The sequence below is a fragment of the Zonotrichia leucophrys genome, chromosome 1A (genome assembly GCF_028769735.1).
Source record: "Zonotrichia leucophrys gambelii isolate GWCS_2022_RI chromosome 1A, RI_Zleu_2.0, whole genome shotgun sequence".
Lineage (NCBI taxonomy): Eukaryota > Metazoa > Chordata > Aves > Passeriformes > Passerellidae > Zonotrichia > Zonotrichia leucophrys.
The window spans coordinates 71,343,580-71,358,716 of record NC_088170.1 but is presented as its reverse complement, the minus strand read 5'-3'; the positions used below and the strand labels follow the sequence as shown (position 1 = coordinate 71,358,716).

The window sequence follows — 15,137 nt, the reverse complement described above, 5'->3', positions numbered from 1 at the left end:
CCCTGCAGGACAAGCCACGCCCCCTTCACTGCCCGGGCACTGCGGACCCTCCCGGAGCCCCAAATCCTTCCAGAACTCTCCCAAAAAATTCTCCCAAAAATTGCTCCTGCTCGTTCCTCTGAGTGCTGTGTGCAGCTGTGGGCTCCTCAGGGCAGGAGGGAGCTGCAGCTGCTGGGGCACGGCCACAGGAGGGATGTGAGGATGGCCCAGGGCCTGCAGCAGCTCCGTGCCCGGGGGAGGCTGAGGCTGCTCAGGGCAGGGGGACACGGCTGAGAGAGCCATCCATGGGGATCCGTGGGCACAGAGCCCATCCATGGGCACAGAGCCCATCCATGGGGATCCATGGGCACAGAGCCCATCCATGGGCACAGAGCCCATCCATGGGGATCCGTGGGCACAGAGCCCATCCGTGCGGATCCGTGGGCACAGAGCCATCCATGGGCACAGGTGCCCATCCATGAGGATCCATGGGCACAGAGCCCATCCATGGGCACAGGTGCCCCTCCATGGGGATCCATGGGCACAGAGCCCATCCATGGGCACAGAGCCCATCCGTGGGCACAGAGCCCATCCATGGGGATCCATGGGCACAGGGGCCCATCCATGGGCACAGAGCCCATCCATGGGCTGAGGGACCCATCCATGGACACAGGATCCATGGGCACAGGGCCCCATCCATGGGTACAGGGACCCATCTGTGGGGATCCATGGGCACAGAGCCCATCCATGGGCACAGAGCCCATCCATGGGCACAGGGAGCCATCCATGGGGATCCGTGGGCACAGGGACCCATCCATGGGCACAGAGCCCATCCATGGGGATCCATGGGCACAGAGCCCATCCATGGGCACAGAGCCCATCCATGGGGATCCATGGGCAGAGGGACCCATCCATGGGCATGGGATCCATGGGCACAGAGCCCATCCATGGGGATCCATGGGCACAGAGCCCATCCATGGGCACAGAGCCCATCCATGGGGATCCACGGGCACAGACCCCATCCATGGGGATTCATGGACAGTGAGCCCATCCATGGGCACAGAGCCCATCCGTGGGGATCCATGGGCACAGGTGCCCATCCATGGGCACAGGTGCCCATCCATGGGGATCCATGGGCACAGAGCCCATCCATGGGGATCCATGGGCACAGGTGCCCATCCATGGGCACAGAGCCCATCCATGGGGATCCATGGGCACAGGTGCCCATCCATGGGCACAGAGCCCATCCATGGGGATCCACGGGCACAGAGCCCATCCATGGGGGATCAGTGGGCACAGAGCCCATCCATGGGCACAGGTGCCCATCCATGGGGATCCATGGGCTGAGGGACCCATCCATGGGCACAGAGCCCATCCATGGGGATCCACGGGCACAGAGCCCATCCATGGGCACAGAGCCCATCCATGGGGATCTGTGGGCTGAGAGAGCCCATCCATGGGGATCCGTGGGCTGAGGGACCCATCCATGCGATCCACGGGCACAGAGCCCATCCATGGGGATCCGTGGGCACAGAGCCCATCCATGGGGATCCACAGGCACAGAGCCCATCCATGGGGATCCACAGGCACAGAGCCCATCCATGGGGATCCGTGGGCACAGAGCCCATCCATGGGGATCCATGGGCACAGGGACCCATCCATGGGGATCCATGGGCACAGAGCCCATCCCTGGGCACAGAGCCCATCCATGGGGATCCGAGGGCACAGAGCCCATCCATGGGCACAGAGCCCATCCATGGGGATCCATGGGCACAGAGCCCATCCATGGGGATCCACGGGCACAGAGCCCATCCATGGGGATCCGTGGGCACAGGGACCCATCCATGGGCACAGAGCCCATCCATGGGGATCCATGGGCACAGAGCCCATCCATGGGCACAGAGCCCATCCATGGGGATCCGTGGGCACAGGTGCCCATCCATGGGGATCCATGGGCACAGAGCCCATCCATGGGCACAGAGCCCAGAGTGGGGCTGGAATTCCCTCCCTGGGGACATTCCTGGACACTTCCCTGTGCCCTGGGATGGCCCTGCTGGAGCAGGGAGTGGGACCAGTGACCCACTGGGGTCCTTCCCAACCTCACCCATCCTGGGATTCTGTGAAAAACGAGAATCTCAGAGAGGCTCTGCTGCAAGGAGGGCAGAGCCAAGCCTATATTTGCTTTTTTTCCCCATTTTTAGTGTTTTTTCCTGGCACTCACAGCATGGCGGCACAACCTCCTGTTAACAGCCGCTCTCCTTGCCAACACTGGAGCGTATAAAACCTTTGCTGCTGCAAAATGTTTAAAAAAATATTAATTCTTGTCTAGACCTGTGCTTTAAAGTCTGCTCTGAGTTCAAGCCGTGCTGGCAGCGCTGTGGGCTGGCCTGTCTCGGCAGGCCCGGCTGGAGCTGCTCTGCATTTTCTGTTTGTTTCTTCAGCTCCCTTTATTTCCTGGCACTGCTGAAGAAATAAAAACTTTCTTGGGCTGGTAAAAATAAACTCGAGTTGGTTTGTGCTGCTTCAAGGCGGAGAAATTTGGGGTGGGTTCCAGCAGGTTTGCAAACAGCGTTTAGCAGAGTCGAGGAGGAGGAGAAAAAGGAAAATCCTGCTGTCCCCTCCCTTGGATTTTTGATTTTTTGGCTTTGTTTGCTTCTCTCAGCAAATCTGCAGCCACTTAACCTCTGCCATGCAAGGCCAGCACGCTGAGGATTCGCAGAAATTCAGGATACACCGAGTCTCCCCTTGCTGACGGGACAGACTGTGACTCCTCCAGACACAAAAATGCTTTCCTGGATTACTAAAATCTGCTATTTTTACCACCAAAGTGACGCTGACTCTGGGGAGGAGCACACAGAGCCTGCCTTGAACTGATCTTTTTTTAGAAAGTATCAAACCCATTTCTCCTAAAATGCACGGTCCAAGCCTTGTTGAACTCAACTTAAAGATTCAGGATAAAACCCAAGGTCTGAGCCTTGTTAAACTCAAAGATTCAGGATAAAACCCAAGGTCTGAGCCTTGTTGAACTCAACCTAAATATTCAGAATAAAACCCAAGGTCTGAGCCTTGTTAAAGATTCAGGATAAAACCCAAGGTCTGAGCCTTGTTGAACTCAAAGATTCAGGATAAAACCCAAGGTCTGAGCCTTGTTAAACTCAACCTAAATATTCAGGATAAAACCCAAGGTCTGAGCCTTGTTAAAGATTCAGGATAAATTCCAAGGTCTGAGCCTTGTTAAATTCCACCTAAATATTCAGGATAAAACCCAAGGTCTGAGCCTTGTTGAACTCAAAGATTCAGGATAAAACCCAAGGTCTGAGCCTTGTTAAACTCATCTTAAAGATTCAGGATAAAACCCAAGGTCTGAGCCTTGTTAAACTCAACCTAAATATTCAGGATAAAACCCAAGGTCTGAGCCTTGTTGAACTCAAAGATTCAGGATAAAACCCAAGGTCTGAGCCTTGTTGAACTCAAAGATTCAGGATAAAACCCAAGGTCTGAGCCTTGTTGAACCCAACCTAAATATTCAGAATAAAATCCAAGGTCTGAGCCTTGTTAAACTCAACCTAAATATTCAGGATAAAACCCAAGGTCTGAGCCTTGTTAAACTCAAAGATTCAGGATAAAACCCAAGGTCTGAGCCTTGTTGAACTCAAAGATTCAGGATAAAACCCAAGGTCTGAGCCTTGTTAAACTCAAAGATTCAGGATAAGTTCCAAGGTCTGAGCCTTGTTAAACTCAACCTAAAGATTCAGGATAAAACCCAAAGTCTGAGCTTTGTTAAACTCAACTTAAGGATTCAGGATAAACCCCAAGGTCTGAGCCTTGTTAGACTCAAAAATTCAGGATAAAACCCAAGGTCTGAGCCTTGTTGAACTCAACCTAAATATTCAGGATGAAACCCAAGGTCTGAGCCTTGTTGAACTCAAAGATTCAGGATAAATTCCAAGGTCTGAGCCTTGTTAAATTCAACCTAAAGATTCAGGATAAAACCCAAGGTCTGAGCCTTGTTAAACTCAAAGATTCAGAATAAAACTCAAGGTCTGAGCCTGGTTGAACACAAACTAAATATTCAGGATAAACCCCAAGGTCTGAGCCTTGTTGAACTCAACTTAAGGATTCAGGATAAAACCCAAGGTCTGAGCCTTGTTAAACTCAAAGATTCAGGATAAAACCCAAGGTCTGAGCCTTGTTAAACTCAAAGATTCAGGATAAAACCCAAGGTCTGAGCCTTGTTAAACTCAAAAATTCAGGATAAAACCCAAGGTCTGAGCCTTGTTGAACTCAAAGATTCAGGATAAAACCCAAGGTCTGAGCCTTGTTAAACTCAACCTAAATATTCAGGATAAACCCAAGGTCTGAGCCTTTTTGAACTGGACCTAAATATTCAGGATAAAACCCAAGGTCTGAGCCTTGTTGAACCCAACCTAAATATTTAGGATAAAACCCAAGGTCTGAGCCTTGTTGAACTCAAAGATTCAGGATAAAACCCAAGGTCTGAGCCTTGTTAAACTCAACCTAAATATTCAGAATAAAACCCAAGGTCTGAGCCTTGTTGAACTCAAAGATTCAGGATAAACCCCAAGGTCTGAGCCTTGTTAATTTCAAAATTTCAGGATAAACCAAGGTCTGAGCCTTGTTAAATCAAGATTCAGGATAAACCAAGGTCTGAGCCTTGTTGAACCAACCTAAATTCAGATAAAACCCAAGGTCTGAGCCTTGTTGAAACTCAAAAATTCAGGATAAACCCAAGGTCTGAGCCTTGTTGAAACGACTAAATATTCAGGATAAAACCCAAGGTCTGAGCCTTGTTGAACTCAAAGATTCAGGATAAACCCAAGGTCCTGAGCCTTGTTGAACTCTAAATATTCAGATAAAACCAAGGTCTGAGCCTTGTTAAACTCAAAGATTCAGGATCAAACCCAAGGTCTGAGCCTGGTTGAACTCAACTTAAAATTCAGGATAAAACCAGGCCTGAGCCTTGTTAAACTCAAAGATTCAGGATAAAACCAAGGTCTGAGCCTTGTTGAATCCAAAGATTTCAGGATAAAACCCAAGGTCTGAGCCTTGTTAAACTCAAAGATTCAGATAAAATCCAAGGTCTGAGCCTTGTTGAAACACTCAAAAATTCAGGATAAATCCCAAGGTCTGAGCCTTGTTAAACTCAAAGATTCAGGAAAAACCCAAGGTCTGAGCCTGGTTGAACCCAACTCAAAATTCAGGATAAAACCCAAGGTCTGGCCTTGTTGACTCAAAGATTCAGATAAATTCAGTCTGAGCTGTAAAGACTCGGATAACAGGTCTGAGCCTTGGGTTGAACTCAAAAATTCAGGATAAAACCAAGTCTGAGCCTTGTTGAACTCAAAGATTCAGGATAAAACCCAAGGTCTGAGCCTGGGTTGAACTCAAAATTCAGGATAAATCCAATGTCGGAGCCTTGTTAACTCACAATATTCAGATAAAACCCAAGGTCTGAGCTGCTGAACTCAATAATTCAGGATAAAACCCAAGGTCTGAGCCTTGTTAAACTCAAAGATTCAGGATAAACCCAAGGTCTGAGCCTTGTTGAACTCAAAGATTCAGGATAAAACTCAAGGTCTGATCCTGGTTGAACTCAAAAATTCAGGATAAACCCCAAGGTCTGAGCCTGGCTGAACTCCACCTCAAGCCTCAGGATCTCGTTTCTCTGCAGGGAGACGGGAAAGGCCAGCGGGGATGAACAGGAGTGAGGGAGGTGAGGCAGAGTCACACCGAGGTGACACCCACACGCTCCCGGTGTGTCCCGTGGCCCAGAGCTCCTCCTGGGGACATCTGAGGTGTCTGGGGACGTTTGGTGACGCGGGTGTCACATTGTCCCCAGGGCAGGGCCACGTGGTGCAGATCCCTGGCTCTGCGGTGACACCTGGGCAGGTGAGGAATGCATGGTGATGCAAGGCCAGCTGAGGTGACACTGAGGTGACACTGAGGTGACACTGAGGTGACGCTCCTGGCACGATGGGACAGAGCTCCAGGGCTGGCTCTGGGCCACCAGAGGGATCTGTGTCCTGGGACACGCCCTGCCCGTGGAGAAAGGCTGGGAGCCACCAAGGGCCTGAGAGGAGCAGCTCCCAGGCGGCCACATGAGAACCATAAACCCACCCAAGGGATGGACATGATCATAACCCATCCAAGGGATGGAGATACACCATAAACCACCCAAGGGATGGACATGAGCACCATGAACCCACAAAGATGGACATGATCCATAAATCCACCAAGGGATGGACATGATCACATAACCCACCATGGGTGGAATGAGCACATGAGCACCCAAGGGTAGATAACCCATATACACAAGGGATGGACATGAGCACCAACCCACCCAAGGGTGGACATAGCACCATGAACCACCCAAGGGATGGACATGATCATCAAATACCATCCGAGTGGTGAGTGAGACATGAACACTGAACAAGACATGATAAACCCACCCAAGGGTGGACATGAGCACCATGAACCACCCAAGGGATGGACATGATCATAAACCACTAAGGGTGGAGTGAGCACCCTGAACCCACTGAACAGATGGACATGATCATAAACCCATCCTGAGTGGTGGAGGTGGGCACCATAAACCCATTCAAGGGATGGACATGATCATCAACCCACCCAAGGGATGGACATGAGCACCATGAACCCACTGAACAGATGGACATGATCATAAACCCACCCAAGGGATGGACATGATCATAAACCCACCCAAGGGATGGACATGAGCTCAATAAACCCACCCAAGGGATAGACATGAGCACAATAAACCCACCCAAGGGATGGACATGATCATAAACCCACCCAAGGGATGGACATGAGCACAATAAACCCACCCAAGGGATGGACATGAGCACCATGAACCCACTGAACAGATGGACATGAGCACCATGAACCCACCCAAGGGATGGACATGATCATAAACCCACCCAAGGGATGGACATGAGCACCATGAACCCACCCAAGGGATGGAGATAAACACCATAAACCCATCCTAAGGGATGGACATGATCATAAATCCATCCCAAGAGATGGAGATGAGCACCATAAATCCATCCCAAGTGATGCAGATAAACACAAAAATCCATCCTAAGTGGTGGAGATGATGACCATAAATCCATCCCAAGGGATGGAGATGATGATCATAAATCCATCCCAAGGGATGGACATGAGCACCATAAACCCATCCAAGTGATGAAGATAAACACCAAAAATCCATCCCAAGTGATGGACATGAGCACCATAAACCCATCCAAGTGATGGACATGAGCACCATAAACCCATCCCAAGGGATGGAGATAAACACCACAAACCCATCCCAGGTGATAGACATGAACCTATCTTGAGTGATGAACACCATAAATCCATCCTAAGGGATGGAGATGATGACCATAAACCCCTCCCAAGGGATGGACATGAGAACCATAAACCCATCCAAGGGCTGGAGATGATGACCATAAATCCATAAACCCATCCAAGGGATGGAGATAAACACCAAAAATCCATCCCAAGGGGTGGAGATGAACACCACAAACCCATCCCACAGGATGGACACATCATAAATCCATCCCAATGGATGGAGATAAATACCAAAAATCCATCCCAAGGGGATGGAGATGAGCACCATAAACCCATCCAAAGTGAAGAAGATGAACACCAAAAATCCATCCCAAGGGGTGGAGATAAACACCAAAAATCCATCCCAAGGGATGGACACAATCCCCATAAACCCATCCAAGGGATGGAGATAAACACCAAAAATCCATCCCAAGGGATGGAGATGAACACCAAAAATCCATCCCAAGGGATGGAGATGAGCACCACAAACCCATCCAAGGGATGGAGATGAGAACCACAAATCCATCCCAGGTGATAGACATGAACCTATCTTGAGTGATGAACACCATAAATCCATCCTAAGTGGTGGAGATGATGATCATAAATCCATGCCAAGGGATGGACATGAGCACCATAAATCCATCCTAAGTGGTGGAGATGATGACCATAAATCCATAAACCCATCCAAGGGATGGAGATGAACACCAAAAATCCATCCCAAGGGGTGGAGATGAACACCACAAACCCATCCAAGGGATGGAGATAAACACCAAAAATCCATCCAAAGTGAAGAAGATGAACACCAAAAATCCATCCCAAGGGATGGAGATAAACACCAAAAACCCATCCCAAGGGGATGGAGATGAGCACCACAAACCCATCCCACAGGATGGACACGTTCACCATAAATCCATCCCAATGGATGGAGATGAGCACCACAGACCCATGCAAGGGCTGGAGATGATGACCATAAATCCATAAACCCATCCAAGGGATGGAGATGAACACCAAAAATCCATCCCAAGGGGTGGAGATGATCACCATAAACCCATCCAAGGGATGGACATGAGCACCACAAACCCATCCCAAGGGATGGAGATAAATACCAAAAATCCATCCCAAGGGGATGGAGATGAGCACCATAAACCCATCTTGAGAGATGACCACCATAAACCCATCCTAAGTGATGGAGATGAACACCAAAAATCCATCCCAAGGGATGGAGATGATCACCATAAACCCATCCAAGGGATGAAGATAAACACCAAAAATCCATCCCAAGGGGATGGGGATGATGACCATAAACCCCACCCAAGGGATGGACATAAGAACCATAAATCCATCTAAGTGATGGACATGATCATAAATCCATCCCAAGAGATGGAGATGAGCACCATAAACCTATCCTGATGGATGGAGATAATCACCATAAACCCATCCAAGTGATGGACATGACCACCATAAACCCAACCCAAGGGATGGACATGAGCATCATAAATCCATTCTAAGTGGTGGAGATGATGACCATCCCCAGGGCACCATAAACCCATCCAAGTGATGAAGATAAACACCAAAAATCCATCTCAAGGGATGATCACCACAGACCCATCCAAGGGCTGGAGATGATGACCATAAATCCATAAATCCATCCAAGGGATGGAGATGAACACCAAAAATCCATCCCAAGGGATGGAGATGAGCACCACAAACCCATCCCACAGGATGGACACGTTCACCATAAATCCATCCCAAGGGATGGAGAGGAGCACCATAGACCATCCAAGGGCTGGAGATGATGACCATAAATCCATAAAGCCACCCCAAGGCCACAAAGCTGGAGAAGGCTGCAGGCAGGTCCCAGAACCCTTCCCAGGGTCACATCCCTGGGACCCCAGCCTGGCTCTGGGTGTGCTCCGATACCTGCACGTCCCTCACCTGCCCCTGCTCCACTTCTGCCGTGGACAGGGAACATCTTAAACTTCCTGGAGCCCATTGGGTGCAAACCCATCCTGAGCAAGGCTGAGCAGCTTGGGAACGCTCGGATAAAACCAAAATATGGGAACAGGAAGGAGCAACAGCCCAGCTGGATGGATTTCCCTATAAACCCTGTGCTGCCATCCCAGCTTGGGACACATCCCTCAATCCAAGAGCTCTCCCAGTGCTCCTTCCCCTGCTCCCCGTCCTTCCGGAGCCTCAGGAATGCAGCCAGGCCATGGAACCAGACCAGTTCTTCCTGCTCTCCTGTGGGGGCACCCACAGCCTTCCAGCCCTGCATTCCCATGGAGATTTTCCCTTCCAGGAGCAAAATCCCTCGGTGATTCCTGTCCTGTTATCAAATCAGGGAGCTGGGAAGAGCTGCAGTGACAGAGAATCAGCCAGCCCTCAGCTCTCCTCTCATTTTCAGGCTGGGGTTTCGTTCCCACTGAGTCCTGGGCAGCCTCATCCCTGTGACATTCCTGGAATTTATTCCTGGAAAAGCTGCCACCAAATAAAAACCCTCTCCGGGGTATTTGCCATGCCAGTTTGTTATTTCAGCCCCCAAAGCATCATCCACTAAATTTGAGATGAACAAAGGATGAACTCTGAAGAAAACAAACATTCAAATTCCAAAATTCCAGCATGCAATTCCAGGCTGATGGAAGTTTTTAGGGATAGAAATGCCGGGTTGTTGAAGTGACACCTGGCATCTCCTTTGTGCCAGGGGTTGCCAAAGCGTGGCCATGCAGGAATGGTGTCCCCAAGAGCTGAAAATGTCCCCAGGGTGGACACACAGAGCCTGAGCAGGTGGACACACAGACACAGCCTGATCCTGCATTTTCTCCTGGAAAAACTCAAGGATATTAGGTGTTGGAGCAGCAGGAACACATAAAAATCCCAGCAGGATTGGGATTTTCAGACCATGGCACCCTGGTCTGGCCATGCCACCAATCCCAAATGATGCCTCAGGGTTTGGATTTTATATTTTTCCCATTCTGTGCTGCTTTAGTGTGTGGGTCTGAGCTTCCCATTCAGGGATGGTGAGCTGTGTGCACAGAGCAGGGAGACAAAACAATTCCTGCCCCAGCTGGGCACCAAGGACAAATGCCCCAAATCTCAGGTTTAACAGGGCAGGGCTGGGTGATCACTCACCCTGCACCTTGAGAGAGGTCCCTCATTTCACACCTCAGTGTGCCAACTCTGGCTCTGCCCAAGGGCACCTGAGCCCTTCTGCAGCCCCAGAGACACAGAGGAGCCTCCCACCATGGCAATGCCACTGTGGGCATCAGTGCTGGTGTCAGGAGCTCATCCACGTCCTGGTGACAGCCTGGGACAGTTTGGTTAAACAACACAACCCATTTGTTACAGCACCAACCACTCCTGATGGCTGTGTCAGGGATGGGGTTCCCATCAAGTGGATCCTGAAAGGTGATGATGCCTCGGGTTTAGCTTTTATATTTTTCACATTCTTTGGTGTGTGGGTCTGGGTTTCACATTCAGGGATGGTGAGCTGTGTGCACAGAGCAGGAGACAAAACAATTCCTGCTCCAGCTGGGCACCAAGGACAAATTGTCACTGTCATATTTTCTGAAAAATCCCTTCACCAGGATTTCTTCTCCTGGGAAGCTGAGAAGCCTCAGAGCAAAAGGAAAACAATATTATCTCATTTGCTTCTCCTGTGTTTGGCTGCTTTGGGATGTGGTTGGAGATTGTTTATCCAGCAGGTGATTTTTCATTGGTTTCATCTGAATTGTTTTGACTTAATGACCAACCACAGTCAGGCTGTGTCAGGGCTCTGGATGGAGTCACAAGTTTACATTATTATCTTTTGGCCTTCTGTCTGTATCCTTTCTGTATTCTTTAGTATAGTTTAGTAATAGCATTCTATAATATAATATCATAAAATAATAAATTATCCTTCTGAGAACACGGAGTCAGATTCATCATTTCCTCCTTCATCCTGGGCACCCAGCAAATACCACAACAAATGCCCCAAATCCCAGCCCAGGAGCACAAACCCCAAACAAGCAGGGTGGGACTGCCTGGGCTGAAGCTGGAATGGGACAATGAACTGCAAGGGGCAAATGGAGCAGAACTGATCCCAGGGAGAGACCCCGGGAGCGCTCGTGCATTTTGGGGCCGTTTTGGGTCATCTTGGGTGCAGCCCTGGCTGGGCTCTGGTGCTGCCCAAGGGGCACCCATGGATCCTTTCCATAAATCCCTGCTTGATTCTGGAATTCTGTCCTGGCTCAGATTCTCAAGCCATCAGTTTGTGGTGACCATGAAGGGACAGAACGCTGTGGGATCTCAGCACCTCAGCACTGAGGTGCCACCGAGAGCACCCTTGGGGGGCTCGGGAGTCCTGGAATGTTCCAGAAGTGTCTGGTGGCTGGACTTTGATCCCACACAGGAGACGACACCTGTATGAGGACAGGAGGGTTTCACCGGGGTGAATGGTGAAGGGATTGGTTAATTAGAGAGTGAAACACAGGGTTTAGGATTTCTGTACAGGGGGGTTTAGAGAAGTAAGATGGAGGAATTGGGGCGTGTCCTGTCCTTCTTCTTCTTCTTCTTCTCCTCCATCTTCTGTGGTGATGGTGGCACTTTGGGATTGGTCATTACTAAAAGTGCACCGGGCAATAAGGGGGAAAGGTATTGGGGAAAAATGATAAATATTGTACACGTAACTTTGGGTATAAAGATAGGTGACCGCCCGGAGGGCAGGGAGTGTGCTCATGGCTGGCTGCTGAGCAGAGCTCTGTTCGGCTGAAAGAAAATCTTTTAGATAAACAATTAATAAACATAAAAACCGAAAGAAGAACTGAAGCCTCTTCTCGTCCTTTGATACGCGGGCGCCCCAAGGCCACCCCGGGCCTTTCCAGGCCCTCCAAACAGCCCAAAACCGACAGAACGCCTCTAGGAAACCTTGCTCCACAGCAATGCCCAGCTCTCCATTCAATCCCCAGCCCCAGAATCAGGAATCAGAGCTCTGGGCTGCAGAGGAGGAGTTTGGAGCTGTGGCACTGCATGGTGGCTGCTCCTCAGTGGGGCAGTTCCTCCCAATTTTCCCAGATCCTGGAAGGTGGAATCCATCAGGATTCCCTTCCTTCCAAGCAGAACCTTGTTGGAGATTTTTTCAGAAATGGCTTGGAAGGCAGCTGTGAGGAGTAAATTCTCACAGCTTGTTTCTGTAAACAGCAGAAGTTCTCAGGTTGTTTTTAATTCCAAGTAAAAGTGACAAACATGAAGGCCTTGAGAGCTTTGCATATCAGGGTTCTCAGGCAGCTTTCTCATAACAAGTAGATATTCTATCTTTGACTGTTTTGGGAAAGCAAAAATAATTTTGAGAACCCAAATCTTGGTGTTGGAAACATAAGGAAGAGTTGGTGTGTTATCTCTGACCTATTGTGAGCTCGGGTTTGCAATATGCATGAACTTAATTAACACAGTTATAAAAAGTGATTGATGGAGTGAATAAACAGAGTCAGATGCTGAACAAACAAGTTGGGTCTCTCCCTCCATCTTCAATAGAACCTGGGATGTTTTAACCCCTTGGGCAGCCAAGAATTCCATGGAAAACAAAATCCCCCATTCCCAGTTTGAAACCCCATTTTTGGGAGCTGCCAGCACCTGAACCCCCCCCTTCCCAGCTATTTTTGCTGGGATATTTTTAGTGGAAATAAAATATTTTTAGTGCTCCAGGATGGGACAAACAGGATTTTCCACTCTGCTTTTGCCATCCCCACTCATGGCTCTTTGCTGGCCACGAGCTGTGTTTAACATTCCAGCCCTGGATATTTATATTGTATATTATATTTATACTCTGGAAAATGAGCAATGACCCAGCCAGAGACCATTGGGGCATCCAAGAGCTCGAGGAGCTGCTCTGGAATCCGGGGTTGTTTTGGGATGCTGGGAGATCACTAGAATTAGCAGGCACTCAAATCCTTGAAATAGCCACAAAAAAATCAACTCTGACTTCACTGAAATCCACCCTGGAGCAATTTGGGAATATTTAGGGAAGGTAAAATCCACCCTTGAAGATTTGGGAAATATTTAGGGAAAGGTAAAATCCATCCTTGCACATCTGGAATATTTAGGGAAGGTAAAATCCACCCTTGAAGATTTAGGGAAGGTAAAATCCCTCCTTGAATATTTTGGGAATATTTAGGAAAGGTAAAATCCACCCTGGAACATTTGGGAATATTTAGGAAAAATAAAATCCCTCCTTGAATATGTTGGGAATATTTAGGGAAGGCAAAATCCACCCTTGAACATTTGGAATATTTAGGAAAGGTAAAATCCCTCCTTGAATATTTTGGGAATATTTAGGGAAGGTAAAATCCCTCCTTGAATATTTTGGGAATATTTAGGGAAGGTAAAATCCATCCTTGCACATTTGGAATATTTAGGAAAGGTAAAATCAATCCTTGAATATTTTGGGAATATTTAGGGAAGGTAAAATCCCTCCATGAATATTTTGGGAATATTTAGGAAAGGTAAAATCCCTCCATGAATATTTTGGAAATACTTAGGGAAAGGTAAAATCCATCCTTGCACATTTGGAATATTTAGGAAAGGTAAAATCAACCCTTAAAGATATGGGAATATCTAGGAAAAAATAAAATCCCTCCTTGAATATATTGGGAATATTTAGGGAAAGGTAAAATCCACCCTTGCACATCTGGAATATTTAGGGAAGGTAAAATCCACCCTTGAACATTTGGAATATTTAGGAAAGGTAAAATCCACTCTCAAACATTTGGAATATTTAGGGAAGGTAAAATCCCTCATTGAATATTTTGGGAATCTTTAGGAAAGGTAAAATCCATCCTTGCACATTTGGAATATTTAGGGAAGGTAAAATCCACCCTTGAAGATTTAGGGAAGGTAAAATCCCTCCTTGAATATTTTGGGAATATTTAGGAAAGGTAAAATCCACCCTGGAACATTTGGGAATATTTAGGAAAAGTAAAATCCCTCCTTGAACATTTGGGAATATTTAGGAAAAATAAAACCTCTCCTTGAATATGTTGGGAATGTTTAGGGAAGGTAAAATCCACCCTTGAATATGTTGGGAATATTTAGGGAAGGTAAAATCCACTCTTGAGCATTTGGGAATATTTAGGGAAGGTAAAATCCATCCTTGAAGATTTTGGGAATATTTAGGGAAGGTAAAATCCACCCTTAAAGATATGGGAATATCTAGGAAAAAATAAAATCTCTCATTGAATATTTTGGAAATCTTCAGGAAAGGTAAAATCCATCCTTGCACATTTGGAATATTTAGGGAAGGTAAAATCCACCCTTGAAGATTTAGGGAAGGTAAAATCCCTCCTTGAATATTTTGGGAATATTTAGGAAAGGTAAAATCCACCCTGGAACATTTTGGAAATGTTTAGGGAAAGGTAAAATCCATCCTTGCACATTAGGAATATTTAGGGAAGGTAAAATCAACCCTTGAATATTTTGGGAATATTTAGGAAAGGTAAAATTCCTCCTGGAATATTTTGGAAATACTTAGGGAAAGGTAAAATCCATCCTTGCACATTTGGGAATATTTAGGGAAGGTAAAATCCACCCTGGAGCAATTGGGAATATTTAGGGAAGGTAAAATCCCTCCATGAATATTTTGGAAATGTTTAGGGAAAGGTAAAATCCATCCTTGCACATTAGGAATATTTAGGGAAGGTAAAATCAACCCTTGAATATTTTGGGAAGGTAAAATCAACCCTTAAAGATATGGGAATATCTAGGAAAAAATAAAATCCCTCCTTGAATATTTTGGGAATATTTAGGAAAGGTAAAATTCCTCC

At 47.6% G+C, this 15,137-nt stretch overlaps 1 protein-coding gene across 1 annotated transcript in view; it reads right to left on the bottom strand.

Moving 5' to 3' along the window:
- NET1 (neuroepithelial cell transforming 1) overlaps nucleotides 1-15,137 on the bottom strand; it is a 74,870-nt gene that overhangs the window by 20,448 nt on the left and 39,285 nt on the right. The gene's annotated exons all lie outside the window — the stretch shown is intronic.